The sequence below is a fragment of the Haliotis rubra genome, unplaced genomic scaffold, assembly GCF_003918875.1.
Source record: "Haliotis rubra isolate DU_JTF1 unplaced genomic scaffold, ASM391887v1 Scf757, whole genome shotgun sequence".
Classification (NCBI taxonomy): Eukaryota; Metazoa; Mollusca; class Gastropoda; order Lepetellida; family Haliotidae; genus Haliotis; species Haliotis rubra.
Genome location: NW_025767476.1, coordinates 369,851 through 390,103, shown reverse-complemented (window position 1 = coordinate 390,103; position 20,253 = coordinate 369,851). Strand labels below are relative to the sequence as shown.

At 40.0% G+C, this 20,253-nt stretch overlaps 1 long non-coding RNA gene across 1 annotated transcript; it reads right to left on the bottom strand.

Annotated features, from left to right (window-relative positions):
• Nucleotides 1-454: 454 nt before the first annotated feature.
• On the bottom strand, nt 455-19,888 carry LOC124260252. Its single transcript, XR_006894037.1, has 3 exons — nt 19,781-19,888; nt 16,889-16,892; nt 455-464 (listed from the first exon to the last, which is right to left on the bottom strand). It is a non-coding gene; the product is annotated as an uncharacterized LOC124260252 (long non-coding RNA).
• Between the last annotated feature and the right edge of the window lie 365 nt (nt 19,889-20,253).

The following is a 20,253-nucleotide window of genomic DNA, read 5'->3' as shown; positions in this document are numbered from 1 at the left end:
ATTGTGGACCATAGGATGACAACGGAAATAATGTTCAGCTTTCTTCCGTGCCTTGCGAGCTTGTTTGCATTCAGCGTTAAACCATGGTTTACGTACATGAGGAACTGCAGAGGATTTGGGGATACACTTGTCAGCTATGTGTCTGAGCTCATCTGAAAAACATTTGATGGTATCAGGAAGATCACGAAAAAGTTCGGGTTTCAGTTTGTCAGTACAGAAAGTTTCATATAAAAGCCAGTTAGCCTTCTTAAAGTTCCATCTTGATGATGGAGGAACATCAGATGGATTCACGGGTTTTAGTATTGTTGGGAAATGGTCACTTCCACACAGGCCGTCGTGGACTGACCACTCGAATTCATTAAATAAGTCTGGGTCAGTAATTGATAAATCAAGAGCTGAATAAGTTCCTGTGCCAGGATGTAAATATGTGCTAGAACCGTCATTATATATGCATAAATCATTGTCTGAACAAAACTCTTCTAATAGTTTACCTTTAGCATTAGTAGTTGTACCACCCCAGAGCAGGTTGTAGCCATTTAAATCTCCCATAATGATATAAGGTTTTGGGAGTTGGTCATATAAATATTGAAGGTCAGTCTTCTGAAGAGTTGAAGACGGTGAGATGTACAAAGAGCATAATGTGAACGCAACATGTAACGTCAGTCGTACGGCAACCGCCTGGAGATCAGTAGTAAGTATAACAGGGCTATGGATAACATTTTGCTCGATAAGGATCGAAGATCCTCCAGTGGCCCGATCACCTGGAGGTGAAAAGGAATGGTATGCATTGAAATGACGTAAATCGAATGTATCCGTCTGTTTTAAATATGTCTCCTGGAGACAAATGGCTGATGGTGTGAAGTCCTGGACTAATAGCTGCAAATCATTGAAATTATTCCTTAGTCCTATTAATCTTGTACAGTGGAACTGCAGAGAAGACATTATCTTTTGGGGGGATTTATTGGGGATCTACCCCGCACTTGTTTTGAGGGCGACAAGCTATGTGCCCTAGAATGGACGTTTTCAGATACGTCCATGTCCTCAAGAGATCCATATTTGTTGAACAACTGAATTTTATTTTGCGACCCCTTTGGAGCTCTGCCGCTTTGTTTCTTGTTAGCATCAGGCTTAGGCTTACCTTTACTTTGAACAATTTGTTGATTGTCAGATGACGATTGAGTGAGTGAGCGTGATTGAGAGGAAGATTTATGATCAGAAGAAGATTTTGACGTACCAGGAAGTGATTCCTCAGTCTGAGACGATATCTCAGGGTACAAATTCTGTGGAGAGTCCCCTCTGACCCAAGTCAAGGTTGTTTGGCAGCTAGTGGATGATTTTGTTATTTTAGAGCTAGACTCAGATGGTGTTTTGGCTACTGCAGCATAACTCTCTGGAAGGTCGGATCTCTTTACCAGTTTTTTTGCCTCAGAAAAAGTGATATTTTGGGTAAATTTGATTTTGTTATTTGCCATTTGCTCTTTCCAAATGGGACACTCTTTAGAAAAAGCTGAATGGTCGCCCGAGCAGTTGGTGCATTTTTTAAAAGTACTGTTACAATCTTCTGTTGTGTGTGTCTTCTCACCACAGTGAGCACACACAACATACAATGTACAAGTATTTACACCGTGTCCATATTTCTGGCATTTAAAACACCTGAGTGGGTTAGGGATGTATGTGTCAACGGGAATGTTACAGTAACCTGCCTTCAGCGATTTGGGAGCATTTGGAGATGAAAAGGAAAACAGATAGGTATTCGTTCTGAAAGTTTCATTGTTTTTTCGGGTTGTAAAGCGCTTAACGTAAAGAACACCTTGATCTTTCATTTCTGATACTATGTCAAGTTCTGACATATCATCAAACAATCTATCCCGGTCTCTGACGATTCCTTTACTTGTGTTCAAAGTTTTGTAAGCAGAGACCGAGACCTGAATGCCAACGAACAATTCTGTATTCATCAAGTTGGTTGCTTGCGGTTTTTTCGCACATTCAACTAGCAGCGGAGACGTTTAATGTTCTTTACATCCCGAGCAATACCTTGAATACCCTTAGATACTGCTAAAGGGTTCAACTTTAATGGACTCTTGTCTCGATTACAAGGAAACGTGGCCAATACTCAATCGATTTAGGCAGTCTGTGGTCATCATCAACAGGGTCATTGTCAAGAGGACGTTTGGTTTTTTTGTTGGTGTTTCGTAAGCCATGGTTATTGTGTTAGATTTCATCATCCGAGCTCCCCACCCACCATGGAGTATCACAAGGACGATGCTAAAAACAAGCGGATCTCCGACTTGCAGCACCAAGGATACCCGGATGACATACTCCAGCAGCAAAATTAAAAGATTAATGAATCCACCAGATTGGCCCATGAGCCACCGCCTTCTGGGCATACGACTCTAGGCAAAAACATACATGAAATTGTGCAGTTGAAATTCAAAAATTCAAAGTTCAAAAATTGCCAAGACTTAAAAATATCATATAATAATTCTCAAATTTTGTGCAACATTTTACAGTTGTAGCACAGGGCTTGGCGTGACCAGCCGATTGATTGAACCGGGCCAGTTCAACCACCCGTCTAGGTGAAGTAAGGGGCGAAGTGGTGTGTGGGGCAAAGGAACACTGTTCCTGGAACCAGTGCCCTCAACCACCAGCCTCCCGTCCTCGACCGACACAGGGGCGCAACCCACGGCAAACGGGTTGGTGGACCAAATATCCCCCCGGGTCCACAACGGGGGGTTGAAGGGCGCTTAGCGTGACCCAGCACCCACCACGAGGAGGTGGCCCTTCATGGGTGCCTGTTACTCCAGATGACAAATGGAACAACATTTTAACAACATTCCACGGGGTTCTAAATTTCAACTTTAAGGATAGGTTTTTATCCATTTATGGTAAATCCACTATCTGCAATGTCATGGCCATGTCAAAGTTGTGGTAAGTCGCAGCTGTATTGCACATGCCCAAGCACTTTGTTGATATTTTCACACGGGTATCAATTGATTTTTTCTGGGAATCCCATCTATTTGAACCATTAGCTAGAAGTGTTTCATATAACAATAAAGAATTTGGAGGTGTCAGTTTTCCTCATATACCTACTCGCCTTCATGATTTACGTTTGTACCATCGTCATCAAATTATTAATAATAGTCAGTGTAAGTATGCTAGTTTTGCTTTGTATTGGATTTGTTTTTCACTTAAAGAAATTAATGCTGAATTTGCTTCTTATTTAATGCCTCATTCCGATGATATACCACCATATAATCAAACGTTTTTAGAATCCTATAGATATTTCAATTGATTGTTTCCCAATTCACCTGTAAACAGTTTTGTATTTTATCAATGTTAGTTACCAATATATTTGCAGAGCCTGTCTTCTTCAAACATTTTCCTGGTGTACTTTCTAAATCTGCCTTTTTATTGCTCAACGACTCATTTCCTGACCCCCTTCTAAAAAAATTTTCATGGCGCCTCCTTGACAACATTGTCCCCACTAACTTTAACCTTTACTGTAGACGCCATACCCTTATTAAAAAAAGTACTTTCTGTAATGAAAACGAGTCTGTTGTGGAAATGCTCAGGGAATATGTGGAAGTAGAAGGTTTTAAGGATATTCTGTGGAGTTTGGTTTTACGCCGCTTTTAGCAATATTCCAGCAACATCACGGCGGGGGACACCGGAAATGGGCTTCACACAATGTTCCCATGTGGGGATTCGAACCTGGGTCTTCGGCGTGACGAGCCAACGCTTTAACCACTAGGCTACCCCACCATCCCGATATTCTGTGGAGTCCGAATCATTAGAATGGAATTAAGTGAACAAGAAAAGGAAAACGTTCCACGCATAATACGGTTTGGAGATAAGACGTCAATACTGATAACAGTACCTGATATGTTTGAGGTGTCATGGTTTCGGACATGTGCAAGCGAAGCGTCCTGGTCCATCACAGGTTGTGTCTACAGAGCAAGTTGTTTCAACCAATTCAGACAAGAACACACGGATGGATAATTACAGTGATTCAGATGATGACGAGTACATAGAGAGTGTGAAAAGTCTGAAGAACAGACTCAGGAAAGCATCAGGAGGGAGTGAGTGAGTGAGTTAAAACATTCACGTCACATCTGCAATATTTCAGCCATATAGTGACGAGAAAAGGTTGACATACACATTAATTACAAATAGTTAAATAGCAAGTCATCAAAGGACTGTAAAATATCTAGAGTATCACAGATGGTGTTTAAAACTATCTGGTAAATGTTAAAATAATGTAATACAATAACTGGGAATTAACTTTATATAAACCAACAAAAAAAAGCTGTGGGCCCGGGGCGAGACCTTTCCATTTCACATCGGCTTGGTTGCCCCCTGCGATCGTCCCAAATGTGGACGACTCGGGTGCGCTATTTATAAGTGTAGGGGACTTCGTTGAAGTGAACGACAGTGACCTAGATTCTAATGTGAAGGGGTTAAAAGGACAAACACCAGCACAGCTGAGGATGTGTAAAAGGAGACCAGTAAACATGTTGTCATTCCTCAGTACATTGTAAGGGAGTTCATGGTTCCACTGATATAATATTGAACTTTTGTGAAGTGATTTTCGGATGGTTCCAGTGATATATTATTGAACTTTTGTGAAGTGACTTTCAGACAAATAACTGTTTTATTGTAATAATGTTCTCTTCTCCTACTTAGACATATTATGTTAGGGGCCATCACCCCACATCTGTGATATTTCTCTTGGGGTGATGGCCAATGCACTGTCTGCGCTTGTAATAAGATAATGGAATAAACTTTATTTAAAAAAACATAAACAACAAAAACAAGGCTGTTGGCCGGAGGCGAGACCTTCCATTGCACGTCCGCTTGGTTGAACCCTGCGATCTTCCCAATTGTGGACGACTCAGGTCCGCAATTTATAAGGGTGGGACTGCGTTTGCGCTCTCCCATTGAAAAACAAACCACTTCACTTTGCCTTAGTGAACAAAGTACGTGCTCCCGGAGGAATATGGCTGTGATTTCTTGGGAAGGTTCTTTGCAGACTATGGAGTTGTGTTGGATGTAAAGGAAGAAATCAGTATGGAGGAATTCGATGCCGGATGCCTCGTGGGGATATATCGGGTGGTCATTGAGATGACCTTACAGGAAGTAACCTCTATTCCGCACATTCAGTCAAGGAATGGTGGTTGTCAGCTTCTTTTCACCATGTCAGGGAGGGCGCCTCTGTGTCTACGGGGTATGGAGGTGGGTCATGTTCGCCGAGAATGTTCAGGAACAAGAAGGATTATAGAGCGTCCTACCCATATAAGGAAGAAGAGTTATGCTGAGGGATCACCTGGATATAGGGATGCAGAAGAAAACCCGGGGGAAAGAAGCCCCACCTGAAGGAGCTGTCCCTAAACAGACAGTACCAGAGAACACCACTAATACTCCAGACGCTGCCATAGTTATACTAGAGGACAGTACTGATATACCAGAGGTCACTAGTGACCTGGAGGAACAAGTGAGCACTGAGGACTTTGATGCTGGATGTATGTTGGGCATCTTTGATGTGGTCATGGAGATATCCTTTGAAGACATAGCCAAGATTCCGCATCTTGTTAACATTCGATCAAGGAATCAAGGCTACTGTTTACTATGTCGGGGAGAGCACCCCTGTGTCTCAAGTGTCTTGAGGTTGGTCATGTTTCGGAGGGAATGCACTGGTGGCAGAAAAGTCAGAGAACGCCCTATGCAGACCAAGAGGAAGAGTTATGCTGAGGTGTTGGCCAGATCCAAGGGACCGACTGGTTACAGAGAGGAACAAGAAATCCCGGAGAAAGAAACCAAACCTCAGGAAGCTGCCCCTAAGCAGGCAGTATCAGAAGACACTATAACTATATCAGAGTAAGTGAGTTTAGTTTTAGGCCGCGCTCAGCAAGATTTCATCTATTTGGCGGCGGTCTGTAAATAATCGAGTCTGGAGCAGACAATCCAGTGATCAACAACATGAGCATCGATCTGCGCAATTGGGAACCGATGACATGTGTCAAACCCAGTCAGTGAGCCTGACGACCCGATCCCGCTAGTCGCCTCTTACGCCAAGCAAGGGTTACTGAAGATCAATTCTAACCCGGACCTTCACGCGTAAAAACATGATTGAAAATAGACATGGCTATAAATATTCCATCATTCAGAGCCTTCTAAAACTGATCTGTATCATAAATTGTAACTGTGAAACGTGACTATCATAAATTGTAACTGTGAAACGTGACTAAAAAAGTGCCTGCCTTTAAATTTAGTGCTATTACTTTTTCTGCTTTTAAATGACAATGTAATGAACATATGTTTTTGAAATAAAACTCATTCCGAGTATGTACTTACAATGTTTATTAATGCAAACTTGTTCTCGTCACTATATGGCTGGAATAATGCCGATGTGACGCAAAACACAACTCAACTACACAATGTATGCCCTGAAGGACTGTCTTTCCTCACCTCATATCAACATATTGCAAACAAACATCCACGAAATGTCAGCATAGAAATAGCACCTTAGATCTTATGTCAAACGTGTGCAAGCAGTAGATCGTGTCTACGGCACCCAATTCATCACGTCGAATATGCACTTGCATCGTCATTTGAAATTAATACAAATGATGGGAGAATCTACGGATTTTGGTTGATTAGCTTTGGGCGATTAAACGGTATTCACACTGACTACCCAACAAACAAACGCTCCATCGAGTGACAACTGATGAGGAAGTTTGAACTCCCTCAACTTGTCAACCACCTCAACCACAGAAATGCCTTCAAGCTGCTGACAGATACCACCAGGAGCAGGAAAGCAAGAATCACAACTGATGTTCGCTCCACACCAACCTATATCTGCCGTGTTCACAAAAGTGTGGGGAGATTTGTCACTCTGTACAATCAATGAATGTTATTAGTCTATCGGAGTTGCCAAAGTAAATCTAATTTCCACCTATTCCGTAATGTACAATCAAGCTATAACTCTAAGTATGATGGGAACTGTTGTCAATCGTTTCAAAAGTGTACAAATCCACAAAATAACTCAATGGCAGTGATGAACGCAGCTCAGCGCAGAGAGCTGAGATAATGTATGCTTCATGGGCGGATGATAAATGTGATGATAACCCAACTGGCCCGACAAAATGATGTATTTTGTACTCCACACGCTTGACATAAAACCCACTACCACCAGTGAAACGCACACTTATATGACACAGGCTTCACAGCCTAAGGCACTACTGAGTTATAGTAAGTTCTGTTTAACATTGGTCTATGGATGGGTTGGACTACCCATCGTGGTTTCTGTAAAGGAGGAAATCAGCATAGAACATAAAAAATATTGTTAAATTTCATTATGATTTTGATGGCAGGCTATTGGTTTTAGATACTGATAATAAATGCTTCAGATTTATGAATATTTATGCTCTTAATTATTATTCAGATATAAGGAATTTCCTGTTATCTATTGGAAGTCATCTTGTTACTTGCCGCCGTGTTGTCCATGGGGGAGATTTTATTTTCTTTTATCTACTTTTTTAGATACAGTTAAATTCATATAAGTTAATTGACCCATTTACGTCATTAAATTAAAATAAAAATCCCTTTGGTACCGGTTATTAATTGTTATTATAAACCCCTGACCACATTTCTCTTGTGAACAATGCGAGGAGAGCACTAATATCGTCACGATATTGCTGAAATATTGCCGATGTGACGTTAAATAATAACTCACTCACTCTCTTGTGAACAATGCGAGGATAGCACTAATACTGCATTGGCTTCCCGAGGAATATAGACACGCATTTTTGCAAGATTCTTGTCGGTGTTTCGGAGAGTAATTTCAACTAAAGAGGAAACAAGTACTGTGGAGTTCGACTCAGGAGTACTTTGGGGCACACACGAAGTTGTACATGAAACACGTTTGGAGGGTGTAGCCAGTATTCCCCGTCTCGTCAACGTCACATCAAACAATGGTGTCTTCCCTGTTTTCAGTACCATGAGGTTGGACATGTCAGACGGGAATGTAATTGAACAACTAAAACTCTACCTCAGCCTTCCTTACGAAACTCATACACACAGGCCCCTACCGCAACCACTGATCGGAATAGTTCCTTCATGGATGAGGAGGCCACGGAAGCTTAGGTAAACAAGGCCATTGGAGTAGCCAGGGACTGGTCTGGAGATGCCGCCCTGGGGAACACCAGCGTCAAGGAAAGGGACTGGTCTGGAGATGCCGCCCTGGGGAACACCAGCGTCAAGGAAAGGACAGTGGTGGTTCCTGTTGACACTAATGTCGGCGAAACAACACATCGCCTGAAAACCAAATTGCTCTAAAACTCAACTTGATTCCTTACCCCAACCCGCTCACTGTTCTCAACACCAAAAATAGCATTCCCTCTCCCCACAACATCAACCCCATACCAATAAACGTCGGCCTCGACGCAGTTCTTCGCTCCCAACCATTATATACCTCACCACGCAGGCCATGACACCCACATCAATCCCTAAACCCACCAACAACAGAAAATACTATACAATTACATCAACAGTTGCGGCGGAGGCTTTAACATTACATTCACTGACCAACTCACTCTCTAGTCAACTATGATAGTTGACATTAGTTGGCAAATACCACGTTGGCAGACATACACACAGGGGGTCATACACGTAGACGCAAGGGAAACACTCACGGACATCAAAAAATATATCCACATAGCCAACACTATCACCTCACAACCAAAAATCACAGATTTCAAATCCATCGAAAACAAACAACCCGCAAAAAACACCAACCACACAAACCACTTTCCTCACATTCAAATCAACCACCCTCCCAAGTTACATCACGTTTAGTCCAGTACATTTCTAAGTCCACCCCTCAGGAAAAAATCCCACAATGTAAACTCTGCTTTTCATACACAGACACCTGTAAATCACTACCACTTTGTCCAAAATGCGGATCAGACACACACTCAATCGGTGAATGGAAATGGAACACATACTGCATAAACTGCGACACACAGTAAATCAAAACACCTGCCCTATAAAACACAAACATTCTCAGGCTCAACAAACACCGTAAACAATATGCCCTTCCGAAACCTGCACCCATCCACATGGCATACAGCTTCCTCCTTTCTAACCACTCACTCACTACACCTTCAGATACCCCTATCATCCGTTATCAACAACCTCTTCCTTCCACAAGTAACGCCCCACTCAGCTCATTGTACCTCCCCCCTACCACCCTCTCTTCCCCCACTAAAACAAACTTACAAGGACTTCTCCGTTACTACCCGCCCCCTTCCAAGCACTCTCTCCTCCCACCCCCCACTGCCGCCATCCCTCTCCAAAACCTCAACCAACACCCTCAGCTTAGTTCCACCACCCTCCCAAAACAACCCTCACCCACAACCACCATCACACGTTACCCACCTAAAACAAAAATACTCCAGCACACCCTCTGCCTGCAAACACACTCACTTCACAAAAAATCAACAAACTAGTTTAATTCATTGCAGCTTATGGAAGAACATGCAGCACATGTACTCGTACCAAAAAACCAAGTTATACCACAAAGGTCTGAGTATTTTACTTATCACCATCAAAACCATTATCTAATTAATCCTCCCACTAAGCTACCTTAACATGTCCTTACAGCAAAATTATAGCGTCACTCATGGTCCTTCATAAACTAATCTTGCAAAGGACAAGGTATGATAAGGGTAGTTTTTGGCCCACAAACAAAATTGGCTGAACACATGTTATTTGTTTAGAGACAAGATGGCTTTGCATAAAAAAGCTATTTTTTAAATGATCTGAGGCCATAATTTCAATGTAGAGGGGCCAAAAATGGGTTTTATCAGTTCCCATGAAAAAAAAACAAGAAATCTGAAATATCAGTGTGCCATAATGACTTATATACAACTATCAGTGTATTTACATACAAACAGTATCAGTTATGCAACAGGTATTCATGATGAAGAAACATGTCAACATCAATCACAAGGTTTTAACTTCAATTACTTGCCAATTGATTACAAAAAAGCTCATTATTCACAGCTTTCTTTGCAAACATAAACTATAGGTCAATTTTACAACATGTACTTATGATAACCAATCATGTCCCATTTTAGGTCTAATTACATTTTGGGCACAGCTTGATTTTAACAAGTAAGTGTTAAAAGTCAGTATTCACAACCGGTTTTAGCAAATATACAGTAAACATCTCATTTACAACATGTTATTACAATAACCAATCATGTTGCACTAAAAAGCACAGGTCTTGACCTCAAAGGGGCCTATTTCAGGTGAAATTACATTCTTGGCACAGCTTGATTTAACATCATGTAAGTGTTAAAAGTCAGTACTTGCAACATTCTTGCAAATATATACAGTAAACATCTCATTCACAACATGTTATTACAATAACCAATCATGTTGCAATAAAAAGCACAGGTCCTGACCTCAAAGGGGCCTATTTCAGGTGAAATTACATTCTTGGCACAGCTTGATTTAACACCATGTAAGTGTTAAAAGTCAGTATTCAAAAAGTAATTATTCACAACTCATTCACTGCAAAGATATATAAAACATCCACTTTCACTCTTCATCCACATGGTCATCAATCTCTGAATCAGTTTCTGAATCACTGTCAAGAACTGCAGCATTCAACCGTGTATCACTAGAGTTGCTGGAAACTGGCATATTGTTTTGGTGTCTGCCATACCCAGATCTTCTCTCAACTGAAAAACAGATGACTTTATATCAAAAGAAAATTCTGTTTTAAAATATTATAAATCTATTTAAGGGTAAAATTACTTTTTTATTTTCAAATGTCAGTAATCTGGCCTTGAAGGCTTATGCAGATTTAATCATCACTGAGACATCAGTATTTCTGAAATTCTGTCACATTAAATTAGGAAATTGAAGAAAAAAATATTGGTTATTTTTTAGCACTTATATTATGCTTACCTTCCACCTCATCTTCATGAAATCAGTCCAAGCAAATTTCTCTTATCTGAAAACAAATATTTGAAATCATAAAAGAATTATCATTATGTTCAAGAAATTGGTGCTTTCTAATTTTTCTAATGCTAAACATGTCAATAGTATAGTTATATAGGGAAGGGAACTGACCTCCAAAAGCATAATCAACTGTTGAGGCCACTTTTTGATCAATTATAGATATAAGATAAAAACAACTGTTAGAACACATGAAAACAAAGGTAATCAGTCCTCAGTTTCAATATGACAATTGAAACCACTAGTCATTGATTCTGTCAACATATTTTTAAGAAGAAAGAGTGAACGCTTTAATTGATTATGTGATTTGGTTATCGGTAATTGACTGGCAGCCCACAAAATATCCATAAACTTATTATTTGTTTGATCAGTGCACCACTAATTAACAGCCCTGGACAGTTTGTAAATATTTACTTAAAGAAATTACCATACTAACATTTTGAAACAATGCTTACCTTCGACAGGTTCTTTATTGTGTGGGAACAAAGTGGAAAAGTCAGTGTCTTCTGGCTTAAACAAGATTTACATGATGTTAATTCAAGTTTGTTTGATCAATACAACTTACATTACTAAACTTAAGAAATGTTTTTTTTAAAATTTGTATTTCATGTGCACAAGTTTTGTCAGCCAATTTACAATGTTTAACTTAACTTTTGAAGAAAAAAAAAGAAGAAAAAAAAACAAAACATTAGGATTTGAACCTGAATGTCTGATAACAGAAAAAAACTTGAGAGGCCATCACTGTAACCACTAGGCTACAGATTCTACTGCTACTATTTGTCACTTTAAGCTTATATATTACACTTTGCAACAATGTGTCACTTGACGTCGGCTTGTTTTTCATAATCTGCTAGATCTTGATACAATGTTCTTATTCTAACAATATTAAATGTAGCCTGATATATCCTAGAAAACATCAAGGTACATTATTTTTGTTAAAATGTGTATGTTTATACACAGTTACATCCAGTGGAATGCCAGTGTTATTTGACAGTGACAGGTGACACAGAGGGGTTTGCTAAACAGATGATAGAACAAATATGATAAAATTCTAGCATAATTCTCACCTTTAGAATGCTGCCTGATCATATTTTGAAACATCTTCTGATGTCTTCTTATTTTTCCAGCAGTGATCAACAGCGTCTCAAAAAAACTACCCTTGTTTACCTCAAAGTAATCAGCCTTGAGAGTCCCTTACGATATTGAAATTTGTTAATAAACATGTTTGATAAGTTCATTTTAGTGCTCTAAAACATTCCAAATAGTAATGAATCATGGTATAGTTGTGTAAATGTGACGAATAGTTTTCAGAGATATTACTTTACGCCAATGTTTATTTTTGAGATGTTGTATGGGGCAATTGAATACAACAGAAAAAATGTACTTTTTTAAACATTTTGATATGAGCAAAAGCGTGACCCACCACAATTTTTTAGGAATGCATTCTAATTTACTCTCTTCGTGTGTGGTGACAAAATTGGGATGGGTCAAGCTTTTGCTCACACTTTTTTATCACTCTGAAAATATGAAAATGCAGGTTTTTCGAAGATATTGTAAAATAAGTTAACTTTGAGGTCTTCAAAGAGGAAAAAAACAGCACTAAAACGTATAAAAAAACCATATGGAGGTAATTTCAACAATTTATTTAGCATTTTATGCTAAAATTATCATGTTGTAAAACTTTGAATATCATGAAATTTTGTGGGCCAAAAAGGGCCTTTATCATACCTTGTCCTTTATTGGCTATTTCACAGTGAAACTGCAACGAACTGCGAGAAAACGTGTATGAGCTTAAGACACTCGTCGCCAAAAACAAAATTCAACCCTAAATAATAGCTTTTCAAGAAACAAAATTATCGCCACAATCCGCCTTTGAAATTCCAGGCTACAATTTCATTCGGCAAGATAGGCCGCGTCCACAAAGTAAGCCCCGACCACAATGGATCCCTGGACACAGAGAAATTGTCAAAATTCCAAATAATCGAATCTGGACCAGACAATCCAGTGAATGACATCCTGACACAAATGGCCATGGGATACGACAAGCACCGATCTAATCTCTGAATACTAATACTGGTTTAAGAGAACATGCTAGTTATATGTTTATATCCGTGATTTTTTTACTACCGTTAGTTGACTTTATATTAAACATATGTCTCTCATACGATATCCCCGTAACGATATGGCAGAAATACTGCCGATGTGACTTTAAATTTTAACTCGCACGCTCACAACCCCGGCAATCAATTCGTGTACAGCTTGTCAACTCTGTCCAAGCCACATCGGTATCACAGCCTCACAGACCACGGCACCTGTGTACACTCTGTCCAAGTTTTATAACACGGCTAAAGCCGCTTCACCATCAGCTTGTCGTCCGCCGTAAATTGGAGCGACGGTAGTGCACGGACTTCACGTGGTTGAAACTGACACGGCACACTGGGAGATACATCATGACTGACATCTTTGCTCCGAACGTATACCTATGCATGTCCCTCAATCAGTAATACTCTGACATTGAAATTTGAGTTAAGCTCTTTGAAAATGAGACCTGTAGATAAATATATGTTTTTGTTAGTGCCCAACGCCGCACTCAGCAATATTCGAACTATATGGCGGATACATATATGTATTCAGGCTTTTCATGATTTTCTTACTGACAGACGTTGTCTGTTGTCTCTAAAGTTTCTTTGAACAGTGGGCAACAGTAATACTTACTCCGGGGTAGAATAGGTCTTAAGCAACCCATTCTTGTCATAAAAGGCGACTATGCTTGTCGTAAAAGGCGACTGACGGGATCGGGTGGTCAGGCTCGCTGACTTTGTTAACACAACATGTCATCGGTTCCCAATTGCGCAGATCGATGCTCATGCTGTTGATCACTGGATTGTCTGGTCCAGACTCGATTATTTACAGACCGCCGCCATATAGCTGGAATATTACTGAGTGCGGCGTAAAACTAAACTCACTCACTCACCACTAGTTTACACACTTTGCCACAGGCCAGACCTGATTGTTGTACAGGCTGCGTGGCAAGGCTGTGTGAGACTTGGATTCTGCCTCGCTTAAGGCTCGTAATAAAGGAATAATCATGTCGGACAAATCTTTTGACGTGTCATATTCCCACAATAATGACATCTTCTCTGAAACGTGAATTTCATATAACATCAGCTGCTTTTATATTTCAAGATGACAGTTGTAGAACCTGACTAATGTAGTACTATTAGATGAGCCACGACCTGACAATTGACCCAATTTGCAGATATGGGAACGCCCTCCAGAACATTCCATTTGAAAAATGAGGGAAACAGGTTGTGGTCTAAACCTTGAAAAGTTCAATTTCCTCGTGCGAATCGTGTTTTCATTGTTATATAGCATGACCAGAAATTATTGAGAATTTTAGGAATATGTTTAATTGGATTTCTAGTATAAACAACCTTGACCAGATATCAAGTGTTTGGTTTCCCAAAGAGAGACAACTCCGTTAATCCTTTTCATTAGTTTGTGGAGAGTTATCCCCCTTTGTTTACTTGCTAGCAGACGACATTTTCAGTGATCCTCAGTATGGATGATTTAGAGAAGAGGAAGTTGATTTTAGAGTATTATAACAAGGACATTAGATAAGCTAAAGTGATTTCAAGTAGAACAGGCATCCCTTTGTCCACTGTTTATCGAGTTTTGAAAAATATTGCAAATGGATATGGCATTTGACACCAGTGAGGCGTAGGTAGGCCCAGAAAATTGACTGTCGGTGACAGGAGGCGGCTTGGTATTCTTGTTTCTAAAAACAAACGACGGAGTTTTGAAAACTTAAGGCTGGGTATGATTGATAGAGGAACTGTGGCTGTCTGAAAGGAGACAATTTGAACTGAGGTGCATGCAATGGGTTGACAGAAAAGTCGAGGAATTCCATCACCATGAAACCTGAAGAAAAGGAGCGAAGGTTGAACTGGTGCTTACAGCATATAAATTTTAAGTAGGGCAATGTGATTTTCCCTTATGAAAGTTCTGTGTGGCGGTTTCCTAATACACTGAAATTCTGGACGAAACCAACTGAAAAACCTTTGCATCAGCGCCCAAAGTACAGTCTGAAATTTAACGTGTGGGGTGGCATATCTGTGTTAGGGGCAACGCCCCTCTGTGTATTGGAAGGGAATGTGAACAGTGAGCGGTACACAGATATTTTCGAGGGACATTAACTTCCATCTACTCACGTGTTCTATGGAAATGTTTGGATTTTCCAGCAGGACAACGACCAAACCCATAATTCTGTGTGGTAAGGAGGAAGACATAGTACATCATGGCCATGTTGTTACAACCTTGTGTATACAGGACCCGATGTGTTGGATTTTGCAAGACACAGCAGTTCGGCTTTGAGCATTTTATCGTCAAATACAATATTGTGCTTTTGTAACCAATCTTTGATATCATCTTTTCTGTTATACGTTGTCCACTTGCTTGTAGTGGTACGGCATTATCCATAACAAAGACGGAGTCGGGTGAAATAGGTGGGATACATTTTTCCTGCAGCCATTTGGAAAAAATATCAAAATTCATCTCGTCCTGATAATCTGCTGAATTAACCTTTGAGTCAAATACAAGTAAAGCATTTGGTACTAAACATTTTTCGGACCCTGCATGAACAACAATAAGCCGAGGTCCGGTACCGGACGGAGGCTGAACCCCATTTATCACAACCTCACCATTTTGGGACAATTTTGTGTACGTGCAACCATGTTTCATGATGATTGTTCGATTTTCATCTCGACATTTTTTTTATTGTACACAAGTATTACATGCGCTTTGCAACGATGTCTTTCGTTCCATTAAAACCTTTCGATTTGACTACGTCTTTCGCCACCTAAACCCCATGTCTTTAAGATTTTTTCGAAAACATTCCTTTGAACCTCGGTAATGCAATTGGCTTTTTACCATATCATGGATCATATCTAGAGTAGGCAGTTGCATTTGTACTCGATATAAGCTGTGTACGAACTGACGGACCGCACACCGGTCAAAATCATCAAGTTTGTGCTTGGAAGTTTTGGGTTTGCGCAACTCGGTTGGACTAATAAAAGTACCCCTATCACCTTCCACTTTAATATGTTTTAAAGTTGCCTTGGAAAGACGTGTAGCAAGGCTACTTTTGAAATAGGGTCTAATTTGGTTGCACACGTCTTTTCCATATAAATAATAATAACATTGTAGGCTCACTCCCTTGCCTGAGAATGAACAATTGGCCCATGCTTACCTAACTTGGACATGTTAAATTAATTGAAATCTGCAAACATTCAAAAATTTACTTGTGTCGAGATGGTGTCTTGCTGAACTAAATCGCTCTACGAGACACCAGTAAATAGAAGCGGTATTAAGTTCACGCCATGGTCAGCATGTATTGCACGTGCTTAATCGCCACTCTACCTGTAGCAACCAAGTGTATTCGTCTAGATTCCCTGCCCCGCCTACTTGTCACAAACGCGTTTACTGCGCAGGGTCATCTAGTACGAGTCAAGCAGTATGCAGTCGTATATATTTCCTCGTCACCCGACTGCTTTTGTTGTTTTTTCATATTGTATCGACTTGTATAGTTAAAATGTTTTTAAAAGTAATTACTAGTTTTTAAATTGATATCTGTGATGTCCTTCGTTTACAGTTTTCTTTATAACTTACCTATACTTATAATACATAGATAACTTGATATAGTCACACAGTATGGCTGGCGCGTTTATATATTGTATTGCTATCATAAATATAATATTTTTACATTTACATGCTCGTTTTAGACACCATCTGTGATACTCTAGTTATTTTACAGTCCTTCGATGACTGATTATCTAACTACTTGTATTTATTGTGTAGGTCAAACTTTTCTCGCCATTATATGGCTGAACTATTGCCGAGCAGACGTTCAATTTTCACTCACTGACGTAGATTAGTAACAATGGTTACTTTAGGGCTGAAAAAAGACACTCACTCACTCCCTCACTCTATTAGCTTTCAAGGAGACTCTCGCATTATGTGGTATTTCGCACAAATTGCTGGAACATTTATATTCCGAGACCGACTGCAGTTTTTTAGAATAAAAAAAAAACTTTCTTGTTGCAGATGAACAGTTTTCAAGCCTTTACATAAGTTTGCAGGGTACGCTCAACTTTGCTTGAACACCTGGTGTCATCACTATTTGATGGTGATACATAAACACGTGGTCTGTCATCGTATCGTATTGTCAATCACTGGATTGTCTGGTTCAGGCTCGATTGTTTACAGACCACGTCGTACAGCTGTAATACAACTGAATGCGGCGTAAAATTCATGGTGTAGTCAGAAAAGTACAATCGACTCTGCACTTCGCAGATTTCTTACTGACGTGGAAAGGGTTTTGTCTATTGTATTTGAATAAATGTTTGATAGTTATGAATAATGACCGATGTTGTCAGAAAGCGATATGATAAAGATGTTATATCCTGAAACTGACAGTTCCGACCTTGCTGCTATGGAATGAGGAAACCGCGGAACAATTTTGTGAACATTTCCATGTTATGTTGTACCACAGCCACACATGTTTACGTACAGTCTGTCCAAGTTTCATAACCTGGCTAAGGCCGCTTCACCATAGGCTGCTCGTCCACTGTGTGTCGGTAGAACTGTAGTACACGGAATTCACGTGGTTGAAACTGACACGACATAGATTGGTCTGGTGGTGTATTGGTGCCTTTTGGTAGTTTGGGATTTCTGAATAAAAACATTGGGGGGGTTCCATGGCAACACTTTTGACAGAACTTTAAAACCTTTCAATACTCTCCTTCCAATTTGCTTTGTACACGCCGAAACATTTGACACGGTCATAACTAGTAGACACATTCATGAAGAGTAATTTATGCCGGGGATTTATTAAATGGCGCTGTGACAACGCAGGAACTATTGTTAGCATGGGTATGGATGACAATAAAGCCCCAGAGTTTGATGGGTTAAGTTAGAAATTATATTTGGCAATTTGGAATGTATTTAGGGATGTTTTGTGTGACTTGTTTTTTCAGGGATTTTTTCTTGACCTCTGTGTGCACTATCCAGGTGGTCCTTGGTGCTGGCCAACACCTCAGGGTATTTCTTCCTTTGTGTCTAAGCAGGGATGCAGGTAGCAAAGGCACTGTAAGTCCATGGTCCCTAGTATGGTGATCTACCTTCAGTTGTTGGCGATCTGTAGCCCATTTTTACATTGTATTGTCCAAACATGCTTTTCTACTTTTAAAGATATATGCTAGCTAGTTTTAACTCAATCTGTGATACTCTAGTAACTTTACTGTTCTTCGTTGACAGGGTTTTATATATTAAATGTATGTATTATGAAATTAGAAATAGTGCCAATGTGACTTTAGGTCCTAGGTCCACAACAGACATCCAGCATCAAACTCATCTATGCTGACGTCTTCTCTCACTCTGAGGACTTCTCCATTATCCGCCAAAAAACCTTATCCGAACACAAGGACAAAGCCCACCCGCAGACTTGGTAAACGAGTGAGTTAATATTTAACGTCACATCGGCAATATTTCAGCCATATCGTGACTAAATCAAGTTTTACATGTATTAACAATGAAAGCTTAATTATAAAACTCTGTCAACGAATGACAGTAAAGCTTTTCGAGGGTGCCTTGTTACATGGAACACAGGAGAAGGGTATTTCCCAGAAGACGCAACTTTCAGGAACCATGGAATCAGATACTGTGGACGACTTTGAGGAAGTTATCAATATGTCAGCGATATTGTGACTAAGACTGTAAATACTTTATAGTTTTAATTTGTATAATCTGTCGCCTAAGTACAGTAAAACAACTCGTATGTCACAGATAGAGATTTAAAACTAGCCTGTAACTGAAAATTATGTACAGTTGAGGGTGAGTGAGTGAGGTCACATCGGCGATATCTCAGCGATATCGTGACGAAAACAATTATACATAGAGAGTTAAAACATTTAGAGGATTAGAAATACTAGAGAATCACATATATAATATAAAACTAGCGAGCAAATTTATAACATCCCAATTAAAGAAGACAATACAGTATACAACACGGGCTACAGATCGCCAACATCTGAAGGTAGATCACCATACTAGGAACCACAGGGACATTACTTTTGCTACCTGCATGGACCCTAGCTGGATTTACACCATCCCTTCAGCCGCTGGAGATTGTAGGAACATTTAGCCATTAGTTAAAATAACAAAAATACTACGATTAAAATGTGGTAAATTTATATTTTACTTTGAAAGTTTTGGGACTTATGTACCAACTCAGGAGGACAATAATGTTACAATACTTGAAACCCCTTTGAGGGTACAGCCACTAATAATCTAACTTACGAATCTAAACTACCAGTTTTTAAAACATAGGTATTTAAACTAGGCTACGGCTCCATTGTTTATGGTGGAGTCTGCAAAAGCAATTTAGAAGAATTAGATTCTATCCACCAAGGCCTGAGGATCTTACCCTCACTAAATTCAAAAAGTCTGAAACAAATCCCTTGGTGTTCCAGCAGGAATACATCCAGTTACGTTCCAAGTAAGACACCCACAGATCCATTTTCACAGACGGATCCAAGGATGAGGGCCAAGTTGCCAGTGCTACAGTCATTGGATCTAAGACTGTCTCCTCTAGGATTCCCGACAACAGTTCCATTTTCACTGCCGAGGCCAAAGCTATCTTTTCAGCTTTGACCTATATTAAACAGCAGAATCATTCCAAAAACTTCATCGTTTTCACAGATTCGTTATTTTGCCTTCAAGCACTCCAAACTGTTACTTCAAGTCACCCAATCATTCTGGACATTTTAGAACTTTACAACGACCTCTCTACTGGTCAATGTGACATCGTCCTCTGCTGGTTGCCGGGTCACGTCGGCATAGCAGGAAACACAAAAGCCGATGCTGCAGCAAAAGCAGCTCTTGACAAGCCCATATCTCCACTGCTGATCCCGTACAGTGATTTCAAACCCACTATCAAAAGCTATACTCAGGACCTGATGCAAAAAAGATGGGACACTCAAGTAGGAAGAAATAAACTGTATGAATTGAAACCAACAATTGGTTATACCTCCTTGGGTTGTCAGTCAAGACATTATGAGGTAATTTTACGACGATGTCGTATTGGTCACAGTCGGTTTACTCATGACTATCTGCTGAAAACGGATGGGGATGGACAACTCTATGTCGAAACGTCGCCTGTGGAGGCGACGT